Raw genomic sequence first — 8,604 nt, 5'->3', positions numbered from 1 at the left:
ATGGAGGAGAGGAAGAGAAAGAAGTCGCAGCAGGACAATATGGTGGGTGACGTTAAGATTCCATGCTGTACCTTTACAGGTTGTTACAAATGTTCTTAAGGGATGGATGGTACTGGGCTTTCTATGTTTAGGTGGGCAACTATATCTTACCAATTGGGTCAAAGATTATTGTGTTGTGCATTCTTTTATGTGACAATTTGAGTGTAGCAAAGTGTGTGGCAGCAGGTGAAACTGGGCTGCCGAGGAGTTGGGAATGTGTTTCCGCCAAGATATCTAGCAGATATCCTGGGGCACTGTTGTGCTGGACCTAGGGGGATAAAAGACAAAAATACTTTTTTTACTTTTTATATTTTTACGACAACAGATGGCAAACTAATGTGATGGGCAAGAATCCACTAGTAATCCTAAGAGTTGAGAGAAAGTTTTTATTTTCTAAGTAAGAGGAGGCCAGCACCATGTTAAGTCATGTTATATCTCAAGCAAGGGAATTTAACAAAGAGACAGGGAAGTAGCCTGGGCTGGCAGGCTGTAGGTCCCAGGCTGTGTGGTAAGTAATGGCAGCTCAAAGAGTTAGAGATTAAAAGCTGCTTTTTAAAGAAAGTTGTTTAGAAGTCTTTCAGGATACTCATATTCTTTTTAACGTGGGCTCCACGGGAATTTTGGGTTGAAATCCTAGTTAGACAAGATACTTCTTAATTACAGGTATTATTAAAAGGTGATTAGGTTTGTTTTTAGAAAGAAGAGAATAAAGAGATTACCTGAATCAGATGGGGATTTTCATCCACGGTTCAGAACTTAGATAGGGAAAAATTAGTCACTACCTCCAAGTAAAGAGTTGTGATGAATGTCTGTAACACCAGGTAGAGTGAATGCAGACATATATTATAGAAGTTATTAAGGTTAAAGAAAAATCTGTGACTCCGGGTAGAGGGCTTAACAGATGGATATATTTTGGACTAAAATCCTGGTTTGATATGTTGCTTATTGATATTAGAATTGATAGAAGGTATTTGGTTTGTTTTATGAATTACCCTGCTAAAGGCCATATGGCTCATTGATGCTGGCTAGCAAGTGGTTATTTTTTATATCTACCACAACAGGAAGCGCAGATTCTCTTAACATGGGCTCCACAGAAATTTTTGGTTAATTTCCTGATATCACAGAGTACAAAAGCCTATCAGGCTCATTGTTTAGCTTACTTCCTTTTTAAAAAATTGTTTAATCTTCATAATGGGTGTGACTTTGAGTTTTATGGTTATATTATTACTCTGGGAGAGAGTGCAAGATACAAGCTTTTCTGGTTACAGACAAAGGAACACAATATTTTGGGAGAAAGATTTTGTCTTTGTATTTTTAAAAAGTGTGATTAGACTCTGGAAACCTCACACAGTCATACTGATCAGATTTGATAGAGGTAGACCACCTGAAAAATTTACTCAGGAGAATCAAACAAAAAGATATCTTGATTCTAAACTTTTGTCTTGAGAGTTGTATTTTACAGAGTGTGCCTACTTGGATTCCTGGTTTCAAGGATTTTAAGCAGGGTCCAGTCAGGACACATCCTGCTACATCATTTGCTTCATTCTTCCTACCCCCTACCCCTAAGGATATCGCAACACCCATGTACAGTTTGAAGAAGCTATAGAGGAGTTGTCGCCCCAATTCCCTGGATCTTGGGGGACTGAAAGTGGTTATTCTAAAGTTGTTTTTATGATGTACTTAAAATTGGTTGTTATTTAACAGGGAGGAATTAACTAGATTGAGTTATATAGTAGTAATCTCATTTGTTAACTAAGCTAAAATCATATCTTTGCTTTGATATAGAATTTATTTGTTAAAAGTTTAAAAGTATAAGGTTTAGAGCCAGTCCTTCTATTGATGTCATTACAAACTTCAGAGTTGATTATTCACATATGAGTTAAGGGCCAAATAACAAACATATTGCTGACTTTGTGAGAGTACTTTCAAGATAATATTAATAAGATAATAAGACAGTACAGATTTGTCTTATATAGGTAGATGGTTTTCAAAAACGTCAAAAATCCACAAAAATATGAGATTTAAAGTTATTTATCTTTTGTTGAGACATATCTGCTCCTAACACTTCCCCTTTGGTGGATTTAACAAAGAATTTGAATATCTCTACATCCAGATGAGGCAATACTTTGTGGCTAGGCAGCCACTGGACAAAGCTGCCTGTTTCATCTGCAGACTAATACTGTCCAGAAAAGGACAAATTATGCAGAATAGTTGACTGATAAACTCTGCCAAGACAAGCCCTTCAAAACCTGCATTTCAAGAGTCTGTCAGTTAATTTTGGGCCAGAAGTCTGAAGACTTGCGCTCACATGTTGGTAACAGGGGACTGTACTAGTGGAGATTTGTCTCTACAACCTCTCAATTCTAGAAGCCATGTTAGGCTTCCTATGTGTATAGACATTTGATCATTCTCAGATTTCTGATGGGATTGAAGACTGATTTTAGTCTCAGAGCCTATCAAGTTGTTTAAATCTGAATGTACATATTTTATTGGACAGTTATCAGATAGTATACAAGCTAGCCAAGATATAATATATATTTTAAGTCTTTCTTAAGCTAGAATGGATAACTAAATGTTCTGTTTAACTGATATAGTGATGAACTGGGTGTTGAGTATATCATATGCTTTATAAATTGTAGAATGGTAATAATTGTACTCAATTTATATATAAGTGACAGTCTAGCCACTGTCAGAAATAGCAGAACAAAGTAACACTAAAGATAATGTGATGGCGAGAGGCAAGCACAGGAAATCAAGCAACAGAAACCGAGACTATATGGCATCATCAGAGCCCAATTCTCCCACCAAAGCAAACACTGAATATCCAAACACACCAGAAAAGCAAGATCTAGTTTCAAAATCATATTTGATCATGATGCTGGAGGACTTCAAGAAAGACACGAAGAACTCCCTTACAGAAACACAGGAAAACATAAATAAACAAGAAAAAAGTCTATAGAGAGGAATCACAAAAATCCCTGAAAAAAGTCCAGGAAAACACAATCAAACAGTTGAAGGAATTAAAAATGGAAATAGAAGCAATCAAGAAAGAACACATGGAAACAACCCTGGATATAGAAAACCAAAGGAAGAGAAAAGGACCATAGATACAAGCATCACCAACAGAATACAAGAGATAGAAGATAGAATCTCAGGAGCAGAAGATTCCATAGAAATCATTGACTCAACTGTCAAAGATAATGTAAAGCGGAAAAAGCTACTGGTCCAAAACATACAGGGAATCCAGGACTCAATGAGAAGATCAAACCGAAGGATAATAGGTATAGAAGAGAGTGAAGACTCCCAGCTCAAAGGACCAGTAAATATCTTCAACAAAATCATAGAAGAAAACTTCCTAACCTAAAAAAAGAGATACCCATAGGCATAGAAGAAGCCTACAGAACTCCAAATAGATTGGACCAGAAAAGAAACACCTCCCGTCACATAATAGTCAAAACACTAAACGTACAAAATAAAGAAAGAATATTAAAAGCAGTAAGGGAAAAAGATCAAGTAACATATAAAGGCAGACCTATCAGAATCACACCAGACTTTTCGCCAGAGACTTTGAAAGCCAGAAGATACTAGACAGATGTCATACAGACCCTAAGAGACCACAAATGCCAGCCCAGGTTACTGTATCCTGCAAAACTCTCAATTAACATAGATGGAGAAACCAAGATATTCCATGACAAAACCAAATTTACACAATATCTTTCTACAAATCCAGCGCTACAAAGAATAATAAATGGTAAAGACCAACAAAAGGAGGCAAGCTACACCCTAGAAAAAGCAAGAAACTAATTGTCTTGGCAACAAAACAAAGAGAAGAAAAGCACACAAACATAACCTCACATCCAAAGATGAATATAACAGGAAGCAATAATCACTATTCCTTAATATCTCTCAACATCAATGGCCTCAACTCTCCAATAAAAAGACATAGATTAACAAACTGGATACGCAACGAGGACCCTGCATTCTGCTGCCTACAGGAAACACACGTCAGAGACAAAGACAGACACTACCTCAGAGTGAAAGGCTGGAAAACAACTTTCCAAGCAAATGTTCGGAAGAAGCAAGCTGGAGTAGCCATTCTAATATCAAATAAAATCAATTTTCAACTAAAAGTCATGAAAAAGATAAGGAAGGACACTTCATATTCATCAAAGGAAAAATCCACCAAGATGAACTCTCAATCCTAAATATCTATGCCCCAAATATAAGGGCACCTACATACATAAAAGAAACCTTACTAAAGCTCAAAACACACATTGCACCTCACACAATAATAGTAGGAGATTTCAACACCCCACTCTCATCAATGGACAGATCATGGAAACAGAAATTAAACAAAGACGTAGACAGACTAAGAGAAGTCATGAACCAAATGGATTTAACATTTTTTAACATAATTATTTATAGAACATTCTATCCTAAAACAAAAGGATATACCTTCTTTTCACCACCTCATGGTACTTTCTCCAAAATTGACCATATACTTGGTCAAAAAACGGGCCTCAACAGGTACAGAAAGATAGAAATAGTCCCATGCGTGCTATCAGACCACCACGACCTAAAGCTGGTCTTCAATAACAATAAGGGAAGAACACCCACATATACGTGGAAGTTGAACAATGCTCTACTCAACGATAACCTGGTCAAGGAAGAAATAAAGAAAGAAATGAAAGACTTCTTAGAATTTAATGAAAATGAAGGTACAACATACCCAAACTTATGGGACACAATGAAAGCTGTGCTAAGAGGAAAATTCATAGCTCTGAGTGCCTGCAGAAAGAAACAGGAGAGAGCATATGTCACCAGCTTGACAAGCACACCTAAAAGCTCTAGAACAAAAAGAAGCAAATACACCCTGGAGGAGAAGAAGGCAGGAAATAATCAAACTCAGAGCTGAAATCAACCAAGTAGAAACAAAAAGGAACATACAAAGAATCAACAAAACCAAAAGTTGGTTCTTTGAGAAAATCAACAACATAGATAAACCCTTAGCCAGACTAACGAGAGGACACAGAGAGTGTGTCCAAATTAACAAAATCAGAAATGAAAAGGGAGACATAACTACAGAATCAGAGGAAATTCAAAAAACCATCAGATCTTACTATAAAAGCCTATATTCAACAAAACTTGAAAATCTGCAGGAAATGGACAATTTCCTAGACAGATACCAGGTGCCAAACTTAAATCAGGAACAGATAAACTAGTTAAACAACCCCATAACTCCTAACAAAATAGAAGCAGTCATTAAAGGTCTCCCAACCAAAAAGAGCCCAGATCCAGGCGGGTTTAATGCAAAATTCTATCAGACCTTCATAGAAGACCTCATACCAATACTATCCAAACTATTCCACAAAATTGCAACAGATAGAGCACTACCAAATTCCTTCTATGAAGCCACAATTACTCTTATACCTAAACCACACAAAGACCCAACAAAGAAAGAGAACTTCAGACCAATTTCCCTTATGAATATCGACGCAAAAATACTCAATAATATTCTGGCAAACTGATATTTATATACAACAAATGAAACCTAAAGAAAACAGGAAACAATATTTTAGGTGGAGAGAAGAATGAGCATACAGAAACTGGAAAGAAATAGTAAGCCATAATCACTAAAACATAACAAAAAATGACACCAAAAGTCAGCAATATAGTGACCACCATTAACATATGCATTTCACCAATAAACTTAAATAGCAATGCCTTAAATTATCCAATCAAATGGCATAGGGTGACTGAATGGATCAAGAAACAAAATTCATAGCTAGGTAGTAACACCTGTCTTTAATACTAGCACTCAGGAGACAGAGGCAGGTGGATCTCTGAGTTCAAGACCACCCAGATGCAGAGAGTTCCAAGACATCCAGAATTACACAGAGATACCTTGTTTCAAAAACAAAACAAAACAACAAAATATAGCAATAAACAAAAAGAAAGAAGGAGGAGGAGCAAATAAATAACAAAGTAAAAGAAACAAACTTCATCTGTTATCTATGAGAAACACATCTTGGTTAGGGGATATTGGAACATGTGTTTAATCCCAGCACTCAGAAAGCAGAGTCAGGAGGATTTCAATGAGTCTGAGGCTAGCAAGGTCTACATAGTAAGCTCCAAGATGCCAGAAGTATAGAGAGAAAACAACAAGTGAGGAGAGGGAGGGAGGGAGGAAAGGAGGGAAGAAGGGAGGGAGGGAGGGTGGGCAAGCTAAGAGACACATCTTAGCTCTAAAAATGACATTGCCTTAGAGCAAAAAATTGCAAACGTTCTGCAATCAAATGGAACCAGGAAATATGAAAGTGTCACTACCCTGCTGTCTATATTATAGAATAAAATAAAACCAAGTGGGAGAGGCAAGGTAACAGTCAACCAAAAAGACATTACTATCCTAAATATACATGCACCAAACTTTGGGGTACCCAATTGCATTTTTTTAAATCTATTACTGAATTTATAAACACAGATTAACATCACCCCATTAATACTAGATGATGTCATACTCCACTTCTTCAATAGACATGTTAACTAGAAAAAAATAAAGAGAAGCCTCAGAATTAATTGACATCATACATCAAATAAACTTAACCAATGCCTCCAGAATATTCCACCACAAAACAAGGAATACACATTTTGTACAACAGCACACAGATTTTCTAAAATAGATCACACCCTGGGACACAAAACAAATGTTTACAAATTAAAAAAATGTTGAAATAATTCTATATATTTTAGCTGATGAAACTGCAATGAAACTTAAATATCCACAACAAACGACGCTCTAGTTAAGTTTATAAACTCGTGAAAATCAAGCAACTCCTTACTAAGAAAGAATTGATTGAAGAAAAAGTCAAGAAAGAATTTTTTTTTAATTCTGGAAATAAAAATATAACACAACCTAATCTCTAAAACATATTAAATTCAGCCCTATGGGGGAAACTTATTGCTCTAAGTAACCACCTTAAAATTAGAAAGGGCACGAAAACCATCGGCTCTCCGCTGGGTCCAGCCCATATCTCAAAGCAAGAGCTCCAGCTAAGGGCGAGAACCTGTCCGCGGTGGTGCACGGACCTGGAGACATTTGCCTCAAGAACTACTCAATCCCTGAGCTGGGCCCAAATGACGTGTTACTAAAAATGCATTCGGTGGGGATATGCAGCTCAGATGTTCACTACTGGGAGTATGGCTGAATTGAGGATTTTGTTGTGAAAAAGTCAATAGTGCTTGGGCATGAAGCTGCTCGAACAGTCACAAAAGTAGGAGCGTCGATAAAACATCTAAAACCAGGAGATCGGATTGCCATCGAGCCTGGCATTTCCCGAGAAATGATGAATACTGCAAGATTGGTTGATACAAGCTGACGCCATCCTTCTTCTGTGCCACACCCCTGATGATGGGAACCTCTGTCACTTCAACAAGCACAGTGCTGACTTCTGCTACAAGCTTCCTGATTGTGTCACCTTTGAAGAAGGGTCCCTGATCGAGCCTCTATCTGTGGGGATCTATGCCTGCCAGTGAGGTTCAGTTTCCCTGGGGAACAAAGTCCTTGTGTGCAGAGTTGGGCCAGTTGGGGTAGTCATTTTGCTTGTGGCCAAAGCAATGGATGCTGCTCCAGTGGTGATGACTGACCTATGTCTCTCGGTTGACCAAAGCCAAGGAAGTTGGAGCCGACTTTACCATCCAGATTTTCAAAGAGACCTCTCAGGAAATTGCCAGTAGGGTGGAAAGTCTGCTGGAGAGCAATCCAGAGGTGACCAATGAATGCACAGGAGTGGAGTCCTCCATCCAGACCGGCATCGAAGACTCCACTCCGTTCAGCTGGGCATCTATGCCATTCATTCTTATGGGACTTTGTTGATTTTGGGAATGGGCTCTGAGATGATAAATTTATCCCTAGTGCATGCAGCCCTGCAGGAGGCAGATATCAAAAGTATGTTTCAATACTGCAACACGTGGCTGACCATAATATTCCTGTTTGCATCAAAGACTTTGAATGTAAAGCTCTTAGTTATACATAGATTCCCTCTAGAGACGGCTATAGAAGCTTTTGAAGTAGACAAAAAGGGTGTGGGGCTGAAAGTTCTGATCAAGTGTGACCCCAATAACTAAAACCCCTAAATGTGAATTGATCTATGCCCTCAGCCCACTCTCTCGCCATCTAAGTAGACTAAATGGCTAGAAAGGGAGGGCATTAATGCAGAACTTTCTTTTGAATAGTAAAAATAATTAACTAATCCTTCCAGTCTGAACCTGTGCCCTGAGAGCTGGCTCTGCACCCACTCCTACAACACATGGAGGGAACCCGACTCCCAGGTGCTCTGAAATGCCCAGCATCACAGGAGAGGCCACAACATCTGCCACAAAACCCCAAGTAACTGGGTCCCCCAAGATCCAGAGATGCAGGAACCCCTGCCTGGCCTGTGGCACAGGTTTCTTCTGGTCTGAACCAGTGCCCTGAACAGACCTTGGGCTCTGGCTTCACATACATTCCCACAACACACAGAAGCCGGACTCCCAGGTGCTCTAACATGCCCAGGGTCACAGGTGAGG

The 8,604-nt window shown here is 38.6% G+C and overlaps 1 pseudogene; it reads left to right on the top strand.

Moving 5' to 3' along the window:
- LOC116883203 lies at positions 1 to 8,172 on the top strand (annotated as a pseudogene).
- The last annotated feature ends 432 nt before the right edge of the window (positions 8,173 to 8,604 follow it).

This window comes from Rattus rattus, chromosome 14 (assembly GCF_011064425.1).
Source record: "Rattus rattus isolate New Zealand chromosome 14, Rrattus_CSIRO_v1, whole genome shotgun sequence".
In the NCBI taxonomy this organism is placed as follows: domain Eukaryota; kingdom Metazoa; phylum Chordata; class Mammalia; order Rodentia; family Muridae; genus Rattus; species Rattus rattus.
This window is presented reverse-complemented; position numbering and strand designations above follow the sequence as displayed.